Source organism: Canis aureus, chromosome 5 (assembly GCF_053574225.1).
Source record: "Canis aureus isolate CA01 chromosome 5, VMU_Caureus_v.1.0, whole genome shotgun sequence".
Lineage (NCBI taxonomy): Eukaryota > Metazoa > Chordata > Mammalia > Carnivora > Canidae > Canis > Canis aureus.
In genome coordinates, this window is record NC_135615.1 from 61,439,621 (window position 1) to 61,450,625 (window position 11,005).

Consider the following 11,005-nt stretch of genomic DNA (forward strand, 5'->3'; position numbering starts at 1 on the left):
ACGAACACTTCAGTGAGCATGTGTGGGGCGCCCAGTGGGTGCTAGGCAGCAGGGCCCTGGAAAAAAAGGAAAGGAAGGGCTTCCCATTCTCAAGGAGTTCGTCATGTTGTAGGGCAATTTGGAACAGACAGGATACAATTTTATTACCAATAAAACTCCTTATATCTGTGTAGCACTTTGTAGTTTTCAAAAACTCTTCGAGAATCACATAAGTAGCTGGACCCACCGATCCCACAGGACTCTTTTGACAGTAGATTGAAATAATTTCATTGGACGCAGAGCGGTATTCAGCATTGCGGTTAGCAAATGGGTTCCTGCAGTTAGAATTTCAGCAGTGGCTCCGCGTAGTCCCAGCTGTGTGGCCTCCTGTAAATCACTTAACCTCTCTGAGCATCACTTTCCTGATCTTTCAAACGGCGACGCTAAAGAGACCCACTAAACTTGGTGGCATGTAAGACACATCTCTGCCTCTCTCCTCTACACTCTTAAAACTGTAGGTCCAATGCGCCCATAATCCAGGTGGAAAGGAGTGTTGCAAAAAGTAATGGAAGATGCTACCCCCTAGTGGTAGAGTTAGGTAATTCAGAACTTCACAGCAAAGATAAGAGAGAAACTTTGCCTTTTGACAGTGGTCCCTAAGTATTTACTTTATGAATTAAAAACAAAACAAGACAACATCTCAAAAAAAAACAAAAACAAAACCCACCACAGGCCATATGACTGATTGGAGTTTGAATTATCTGCTATTTTTCATAGTCACTGATATACGTGTGTTTGTGCATATATTACCTATACGTGTATATGTCATATACATGTGACATGCATGTATGTACACACATATGTATGTATAATATATATGTATATATGTGTGTATGTTCATATATACATATACATAATTTTCTTTTAAGATTTTATTTTTCAGTCATCTCTACACCCAATGTGGGGCTTGAACTTACAACCCTGAGATCAAGAGTTTCATGCTCTACTGACCAAGCCAGCCAGGCACCCCAACACATGTAATTTTTAAAGCTGTGTCTTGGAAGAGTCAGTCGACCATTATGGAATATCCAGAAATTACAATTTTCTACTTGAATCCACTATACAGTCTAGTGTATTAATAATAATAAAATACAAAACAGAGAAATTATAAAGCAATATTCTTTGCCTTGTAAAATCACTTTAATATCACTTTTAATATAGAAACGATAAAAGTACTCAGTTACTCAATTCTCTTCATGTCCCCCCAAATTTTCTTCTAGGGAGAATTAGGGTGAATCTTACTTAGTATCTTATGCTGTTAATAATAAACCTAATAATATTTCTTTAAGCTCAGGTCTCAACTCCCAAGGTCAGAGATCCTTGTAAGACAGGACACTGCCTCTCCTGTGTGTCTCTTATCTTCTTATGTCTGCACATTTCCCTCCAAACCTCCAGTTTGGGACCTACTAGGAGAGCTCTGTGACCTGCCCCTGCCCGCTGCTCTAGGCAGGGGATCTCCTCCCCCCACCCCTACCCCACTGCCCTCTCACAGGTGAAACCTGTGCCCCGGCATCCGTGTTACGAAAACACTCCTCTTGCAATTCTGATGGTTCCCTTGAGAGACACTCTGATTCCACACAATTGGCAAGAAATCCTGAAAGAACGTGGCACGGATTCTCAACAAAAATGATGAGGGGATAAAGATACTTTTGCAGAGCCCTGCTAGGTTCTCAGTCTGCCTCCACCCACACTCTTGATTCAACACAGCAGCCCCTCAAGGTCAATAATAGCCTCATTATTTTCTAAGGGAAGGCGCCTGGATTCACAGGTGCACTCAGGGTCCCATGCTACACCTTCATGTCCCACACCAGCTCTCCAGGTGCTTGGGCCCCAACCTTGCTATCATCCTTGCCTCTGTCTTCCGCCCCCTTATAGCCTCACAACACCCCCCCCCCCAACGGATCCTTCTGGAGCTCCCCACCCTGTCTGGCTCCCCATCACAGGCAGCTGGGATCCTGCAGCAGCCTCCTACCAGCCCTTCCCTACTTACTCTGGCCCCTTGCTCCGTCACCCAGGTGGAAGCCAGAGTGGTGCTTTCAGATGCAAATCAGATCACGTTATGCCTCCGCACAAAACCCAACTCATTCAGAGTAAAATCCTAAATCTTTAGGGCGGTTGGCTAACCTGAAGTCTCCTTCAAACTCCCAGGCTCTCCCCCAGCTAGCCAGCCGAGCACTTGCTTTTCTCTTCCTGTTATCTGTGGCTTTCATCCCCTCCCGGAGAGGCCTTCTCCTGCGGGATACCTCTTCCCATCCTGTGCCCTGAAGCTGTTTTACTTTTCCTTGCAGTACTTCCAGTCACTTGACAGAGCACATGTTTACAGTTTCCTTGTTTATTGTCTGCTTGACTTCTTCGCTAGGACGGGGGTGGGGGTGGGGTGGGGGGGTGGGGGGGTTGGAGGGGAGAGGAGAGAGTGGGGGTGGGAAGGTGGGGGGTTGGAGGGGTTCTTCTGTGTCACATCTTCACCGCCTAGAGCATTGTGCATAGGAAGCTATGGATGACTGCTTGTTGAATGAATGAATGAATGAATGAATGAATGAATGTATGCCTGGGCCCCAGGATAACATTTGCTCAATGTCTGAAACTATTTTCCTGTCTCCATCCTCTTGTGGTTCAGGGGACAAAGAGTGACTTGTTTCAATCAGGCCTTCTTCTGACTTACTCTCCAGGCCTGGGGAGGGCAAGTCCATGGGGCGGATGCCGAGGGTCAGTGAGTGCAGACCCCAGGCCAGCCTTACAGATGCTTTAAAGACAGAAGCCAAGGGCGCCTGGGTGGCTCAGTGGTTGAGCATCTACCTTCAGTTCAGGTTGTGATTCCCGAGGTCCTGGGATCAAGTTCTGCGTCAGGCTCCCCGCAGGGAGCCTGCTTCTCCCTCTATGTCTCTGCCTCTCTCTGTGTGTCCCTCATGAATAAGTAAATAAAATCTTGGGAAAAAAAAAAAGACAAAAGCCACAACAGCACAGAAAGCGTCTAATCCTTGAGCTTTCCCCTCCTATTCACCTTGTCCTCCTTTAGTTGAGGGTAATTTCTAAAACTCAGTTTAATGATGTTTCCAGCTAATTGAGGCTTTCCTGACTACCCCACTTGATGCACTGATTAAGCACCCCTCTCGGCTTTGCGTGCGCATGGAGGCTGGGAGGTAACAAGTGAACAAGACGAGGCCTGTGCCTTCCAGGTGCTGACAACTCCAGCAGGGAGAGAGACAGACACACACACAGGGACTCATAACCCAGGGCAGAATGAAGATAGAGGTAAGCAGAGCTGACAGTCCTGTGCTGGGGGCCAGGAGGGTCCATTACATTAACTCTTGTTCCATCCAATTTATTACCACCACGATCCCTAATCTAATAATAATTTCTGGTAGGCCTGCCTTCTTTGATATCAAAGGGGTATTTTTCTACTGCCAAAATTAATGATAAAAGAAAACAATTCACTGGAATTAAAAGCAGTTGTGCTTGCTGGTTGTTGAGAGGGTCATGGGCTCTTCTCGGGAGGACGGAGGGGGTGGTGCTCGGGAGCACCTCTATAAGGACCCACTTCTCCAAGGACCTCCCTCTAGCACAGCACATGCAAAAAACAAAGTCACCACTGGTCTGTCTCTAGCGGCGCTGCCATTTCATGGTTAACGTCTGGGAGGGAAAATATTTCAAGTTTTCAACTGAAAAGATGCATTCCAGGTTTGGGGCAGGATCACATGAGGGCTGGCACCTCCCACGTGGGGATGCGCGGGCTGCCAAGGCCGTGTCCAGCAAGCCCGCACCAGGCGCAGCCTGCTCTGCCTCTACACGGTTCCTCGACCTCAGAGGCTGCTTCACATGGTGGTGGGCCTGCCTTTTCCACTCGCATTTTCTATTGTGTTCCGTGAGCCCTGGCTCTACATCCCCACCTTTGTCAGACGAACCCTAGGTCGCTGGGCAGAATGGATCCGCCATCAGATGCTGGGGGTGATGTTGAAAATACCTGTGACCTAGTAGAGGGAGGGCTTTTCTCTTGTGACTCATGAACGATGTGGGCACATCGTGTGTCAGGTGTTGCAAGTGAAAACGCGCAGGCACAGTCAAGGGCCATGAGTCCAAGGGGCCAGGTTTCAGGACGCACAGGCTTGGTGTGAGAGGTGGGGGGCCCTGTCTCCACATCAGAGAACACCCATTACTCAGCCCCAGTCAGCTGCTGCCGGGCAGGAATGCGGTGGGCCCGGGCAGGAATTGGGATTTTTCATGTGATGCGCAGCCCCACTGAAACACGCCCCGGGGCCCCTAGCATCACAGCCCAGTTCGCAACTGGCGTCTGTATCTTCAAAGCAAGCTCTAAAAGCTTGATTATGGTCCTCGGCTCCCAGAGACGGGTTTGGCATTTACATCTGTGAACACGCAGCCCTGCTCGGGGGCGTGGGGCTCTGGAACACGACGTCTCCTTCTTTCCAGGTCGGGCGGTAGTTGACAACGTAGGAAAACACTTTTTTTTTTTAAATTTTATTTATTCATTCATGAGACACACACACACACAGAGGCAGAGACACAGGAGAGGGAGAAGCAGGCTCCATGCAGGGAGCCGGACGCAAGACTCGATCCCAGGTCTCCAGGATCACGCCCTGGGCCAAAGGCAGGTGCTAAAGCGCTGGGCCACCAGGGCTGCCCAGAAAACACTCTCATCAGGGTTACAGACCCCGCGGTCCAGATGAGGAGGAGCTTCTCTAGGTGCTGCGCGAGGTGGAGACGTGGGCGGGGTCCCCAGCCTGAGCGCCTTCTCCTTCCCCGAGTGGAGCAGCATCTTCGCGGTTTGAACGCGCAGCTGCGGGGCTGCCACGGGGGCTAGACGTTTCCGGAGCCTTTCCCTGTCCGAGATGGGTGCGTCCGGGAAGGTCTGCACCGTCTTGGATCAAGGGGGCACTGTAGGGGTGTCGCGACGCCAGGTGTGGGTGCAGGACTGGCTTCTTGGGGCCTTGAGCTGCTCTGCGAACAGCCCCACTGGGCAGCTGGAGGCCCAACGTGGGAGACACCTGAGGCCACGTGGGCAGTGGGGCCCCAGTCCGTCCAATTCCCCCACCCACGGGTCAGGCGTGGGGTGAACCTCCTGGGTCCCTGCAGAGCTCGTGGCCACCGCTGAATGCCCGGAGGGAGCGTTGGTGGGGGAGGAGCAGGAACAGCCCGGAGCCCGAGCCCCGCCTGCCTGGCCGGCGCACTCGCCTGCTGGGCTGCTGCTGCAAGTTAGGGATCCCAGGGACCAGCCTGGCCTGCCTGCGCATCCCGGAGGGAGTTCACTTCCTTCCTTCCTTCCTTCCTTCCTTCCTTCCTTCCTTCCTTCCTTCCTTCCTTCCTTCCTTCCTTCCTTCCTTCCTCCTTCTCTCCTTTCCTCCCTCCCTCCCCTGTTCTTTCTTTCTTTCTTTCTTTCTTTCTTTCTTTCTTTCTTTCTATCAATATCAATGCACTAAATTTGAAGAACACAGAAAAGCACACAAAAAAGAAATGATCTTCTACCTAAAAATTGTCCCTATCTTTTTTTATTTATCTTTCCGGAGCTTTCTCCATTTTTTTTTTTCCTTAACAAAATTGAGATCATACTGGCCTCACTGATATGTAATCTGCCTTTATCACTTAGTACGTGGTGAACATGTTCCCATGTGATGAAACATTTTTCGATGTGATTTTTAATGGTCGCACAGAAAATTTGTGTTGCGGATAGACTATGATTTATGGAACCAATTTCATATTGTTTGGATATCCAGCTTGTTTCCAAATTGTCTGTATTATAAATATTATTGTAATTAATATCCATGTCATAACCACTAGTTCATATCGCTGGTTATATTTTAGGATTCATATTTGCAAATGACATTGTTAGGTATAAAGTTTATGTACATTTTTCAGGCTTTTGAACATTGGAAGTTTCTCTGTGGACTAGCAGCATTGAAATTGACAAATTTCCCAGGACCCTTTCAAATGCTGAGAATTATCATTATTATTTTAAAAGCCTTCTCTTTGAGCTATAATTTTTCTGGTACTGTCAGGTGCTACTAAGTGCTAACAACTAGATGAAGTATATTTAATTATTGGGTCTATTTTAAAAAGAAACCAAAACCAAAACTCAGGTTAAATTATATGTCTGAAGCCACATTCTGATTTGAACCCAGGCTTGTCTGACACTGTACTCTGAATTCATCTAATATGCTGCCTTTTAGTAGCTAAAAAATATATTATTAAAAAGCACCCTATTTCTTGAGGCTTCTGGGTGGTGCGGTTGGTTGAATGTCCAACTTTGGTTTCAGCTAATGTCATGATCTCAGGGTCATGAGATGGAGCCCTGTGTAGGGCTCCATGCTCAGGGTGGAGTCCGCTCAAGATTGTCTCTTTCTCTCCCTCTGCCTTCCCACTTGTGCTCTCTCTCTTTCAAATAAATAAATAAATAAATAAATAAATCTTTAAAAAATTATTTCTGTGATGCATAGTGAGGCCAAACATTTTTCCATATCTATAAACCATTTGCATGGCTTCTTTTGTTAGTCACATGTTCATGTCTTTTGATAAAGTTTTTATATTATGGTTATATTTTCCCATTTATTTGTAGATGCTCTTTACATATTCCGGGCATTAATCTGTTATCCATTTTTCTCTCAGTTTTTCATTTTTCCTTTTTATTACATATGTGCTACTTCTCAACCCATAAAATTTAAAATTTAGAGATATAGTCTAGTAAAGTGACAAATAACATTCTCAAAGTTCACAAAACTTCAGAGCTGGGAAGAACTTCTGAGGTTATTACTGTTTGCTTCATGTTCACATGCAAAAACAGAGACCTGGGTAACAAAGTGACTGTTCTATAGGAATAACACTCAGATCGCTTCTCGGCCTTTTGGCTAAGATCAAGTGTAGGAATAACACTCAGAGAAAGCTTCTTCAGGAAAAACTGCATGTTTTCTTACACACCTTTGTTTAATGGGAGGAGAAAAGGAACTGTGCAACCTAACAAATCAAAATGTCAGAAACAGAACCTCATGCCTCTGGTTTTACATTCTCTTTGTCAAGGGGTAAATTCATTTAATAATTCAGTTAGATCATCTCACAGAATATCACCTGGTACAGGGAACCCTTTTAAAATTAAATCTAATGGGAAAGTTCAATATCAACTCATATTCCACTTCTGCTCAGGCTCATGAGCAGATCTCCAACTGGCTCAGATCAGAGCCACTGGGGTATAGAGTGAGGCTTTCCCTTCATGTCCCTGTGCCCATAGCGGGTATCTGAGTTCTTCACCCTGAGATCAGGACTCCGCATGGGTGAACGATATTGGGGGTATTAGGGGAGGGATTGGCTACACTGGGGGGTTGCTGTCTATACTGGAGAGTAGCTGTGGGCTGAGTCTCTTTCTCTTTGCTCTCACTCTGTGGTCACCTCCTTTCCACTGTGGAGGATGCTGCTCTGTGAACACCTTCTTCTTCTACCTGAATAACCCTCTGGCTTCTCCTTTCCTTCCTCCACCCCTTCTTTAGTCTTTAGAGCAGAAAAACATATGCCCAAACTGGGAATCTTTTTCTGCTGTCGTATCAACTGAGGGAATGAAAAAGTGGCCCACGTGAAGGATCTGAAAGTAGAAAATCAAGCAAAACAAACAAAAGACAATACTTTGAGGTGCACCACTGCAGTAGACAAAGCAGATAAGAACGGAGTTGTTGTGGGGGGCACTTTCATGCTTCCAGTCCGATCCCTAGCCCCACCCCTAACCTGCACTAGCAGTTTCTTGCAAAACAACCTCATGGGAGTAAAAGGGCTCCATGCGCAAAATTCAAAACCAGTGATATGGTCCACCATCTCATTTTACCTCGGGATTGCTGAAGCCCAGAGACAGGAATGCACTTGCCTGAGGTGTCACACCACAAGTTATTAGTTTGGCTAGGTCTTAAATTCAGCTGACCCTTCCAGTGCTCTCTTGAGGCTAATATTTTGTCATGCAAATAGAAATCAAGAGACATCAAGTTAAAAATAGTCATTCTATTTAAGAAAAAAAATTAACAAAAACATAGATGTAGGGACTCCTGGGCAGCTCAGTGGTTGAGTGTCTGCTTTCGGCTCAGGGCACGATCCTGGAGTCCAGGGATCGAGTCCCATATCAGGCTCCACATGGGGAGCCTGCTTCTCCCTCTGCCTGTGTCTCTGCCTCTCTCTCTGTGTCTCTCATGAATAAAGAAATAAAATATTTTAAAAAACCCATAGATGTAGAGAACTGATACAACGAATCCCCATGTATCTGCCTTACAATTTCAGCAATTATTAACACACATGTACAAAGTCAGTCTAAAGCTGCTAGTTGCTCTCTCCAGCAATATGCCTGTGGTCTAGTTGGGCAGGAGGCTGGCGTACAGAGAATTAAGTGGGTTCTTTTAATTAAGTGACTTCTTAGCACTCTGTGGCAGAAGTAGGCTGTGAATCAAGATATTTTACTTCTTCCTCTCCAAAACGTACACATTTTAGTTTGTTTTCTTGTCCTAGTCAGCAGCTTAGAACCTCCAGTACAATGTTGAATGAAAGTGAGAATTTGTTGTGTTCCTGATCTCATAGGAAATGTACTTAGTTTTTCATCATTAAATATAATCTTAGCTGTAGGTTTTTTCATAGATGCCCTTAAAAAGTTTTCTTCTATTTCTAAATGGCAAAGAGTTTTTAATTATGAGTGGGTACTGAATCTTCTCAAGTGCTTTCTCTGAATCAATTGAAGTGAACATGTGATTTTTTTCCCTTTATTCTATTAATAAGCTGAATTACGCTGGTTTTCAAATGTTAAACCAATTTCACATTCCTGGGATAAACTCTACTTGGTCATACTGTATTACCCCTTTTTCTTTATTGCCGGATTCAATTGCTAATATTTTGTTAGAAATGTCTGTGTTCATGTTCCTTAGGAGTGTTGTTCCATAGTTTTTTTTTTTTTTGAATGATCTTAGCATCAAGATAATGTTGACTTCATAAAATGAGCAAAGAAGAGTTTGTGTGGAGTTGAAATGATTTCCTCCTTAGATGTTTGGGAGATTGAGTAGAGTTACTTGGGTATGGAATTCTACTATGGGATGATTTTAAATTATAAATTCAATTTCCTCAATAGATACAAGGCTGTTTAAATATCATTTCATCCTTTGTCTATTTATTAAATATATTTTCAGGGAATTCAACCATTTCATCGAAATTGCCAAAAGTGTTAGCATAAAGTTATTAAAATTCCCCATTATTTTTTAATGTCTGTAGAAACTGTAGTGATGTACCCTTTCTCATTCATAATATCAGTAATTTGTTTTGCTTCCTCTCTTTCTCTTCCTTCTAACCCTTTCTCTTTGAGTAGTTTAGCTTGAAATTTATTACTTTTATTGATCTTTTCAAATAACCAACTTTTGGTTTCATTAATTTTCTTTCTTGTTTGCATATTTCTATTTCCCTGATGTTCATGCTTATCTTTATTTCCTTCCTTCTATTTCCTTTGAAATAATGTCTTATTAATGTCTTATTTATTACCCTTGCTTTTCCACATAAGTTTTAGACTTTTCTGCTTTTCCAATATAGGCAGATAAGGCTAATAAAAAATTTTCCTCTAAACTGTGCTTTAACTATAGACCACACATTTTTATACGTTGTATGCTCATCATCATTTAATTTCAAAACATTTTGTAAGTTTTCTCCTAATATTTTCTTGACTCACAGGTTATTAATTAGAGTATGTTGCTTAATTTCCATATAATTAGAGGTTTTCCAGATATATTTTATTATTAATTTGCTTCCTCTTCCTGCTTTGTGGCCAGAAACTCTCCAGGTAGAAACTAAAGTGGGCTTACTTCCTACATCTTTCTTCTCTCAGAGATAAAGTTTCCGGATAAAATACAGAACACCCACTGAATTTCAAATTTCAGGTAAACAGTGAATATTTTTTTAGCATAAATATGTCTCAAATATTGGATGGAAAATATTCATATTAAAAATCATTTGGGGCATCATGTATTTTTTTACTAAATCTGGCAAAGCTACTCAAAGACCACACAGTTCTATGTTGCCTGTTGTTCAGTGTCTGAAGACAGTTGATTCATGTCCTTGTTTTCTTTCAGTTTTCTTGTTTGTAATGGAAGGGAGAGTCTGGTACTAGTTACTGTCTTGGTGAGAATCAGAAGTCTCATACTTCCTTTTTTAAAAGATTTTATTTATTTATTCACAAGAGACAGAGAGAGAGAGAGAGAGGCAGAGACACAGGCAGAGGGAGAAGCAGGCTCCCTTCGAGGAGGCTGGTATGGGACTCGATCCCAGAGCCCAGGATCATGCCCTGAGCTGAAGGCAGACACTCAACAGCTGACTCACCCAGGTGTCCTGTCATACTTCCTTCTAAAGGCAGATAATATTGTGTCCTTGAAGAAGGAAGCCATCTCTGTCCCAAAATGCAAAAATTTGGATCCCTGATGCAGGTAAGGCAACATTTCCACAAAATACTCCTTGAAGAAGGGTTTCTGGGTCAAATATGTCGGGCCATGTTGCATTCTATATTTTCCCCCTTGGAGACTCACTATGTCCATTAGCTTATTTAAGGCTCTGGAAAGTTCTGCCTAATGAAATCTTTTTTTAATTTAATTCAATAGCTTCCAGTTACATTTGACTACAAGGACCCTGTTGTTTTTCTTTTACACAAGGCTGTAAAAGATACAAATTTCACTGGCCACAAACTCAGGTTATATGAAAATGCAACTTTCAAAGATGTCTTTTGTAAATTATTATAATTTATATCTTCATCCTTCATCCACTTAATGACATAAAACTTCATCTTTCCTAAAGATTTTTCACTTTTTTTTCTTTTAGAGGGAGAGAGAGAGAGAGAGAAAGAGCACATGAGCTGGGTGGGGAAGGACAAAGAGAGGAAGAGAGGACAGAGTCTTAAGCTGGCTCCATGCTCAGTGCAGAGCCCTAAGTGAGACTCAATCTCACGACCCTGAGGTCATGACCT

At 43.8% G+C, this 11,005-nt stretch overlaps 1 non-coding gene across 1 annotated transcript; it reads left to right on the plus strand.

Annotated features, from left to right (window-relative positions):
- Positions 1-6,873: 6,873 nt before the first annotated feature.
- On the plus strand, positions 6,874-7,073 carry LOC144315035 (U2 spliceosomal RNA). Its single transcript, XR_013380850.1, has one exon. It is a non-coding gene; the product is annotated as a U2 spliceosomal RNA (small nuclear RNA).
- The last annotated feature ends 3,932 nt before the right edge of the window (positions 7,074-11,005 follow it).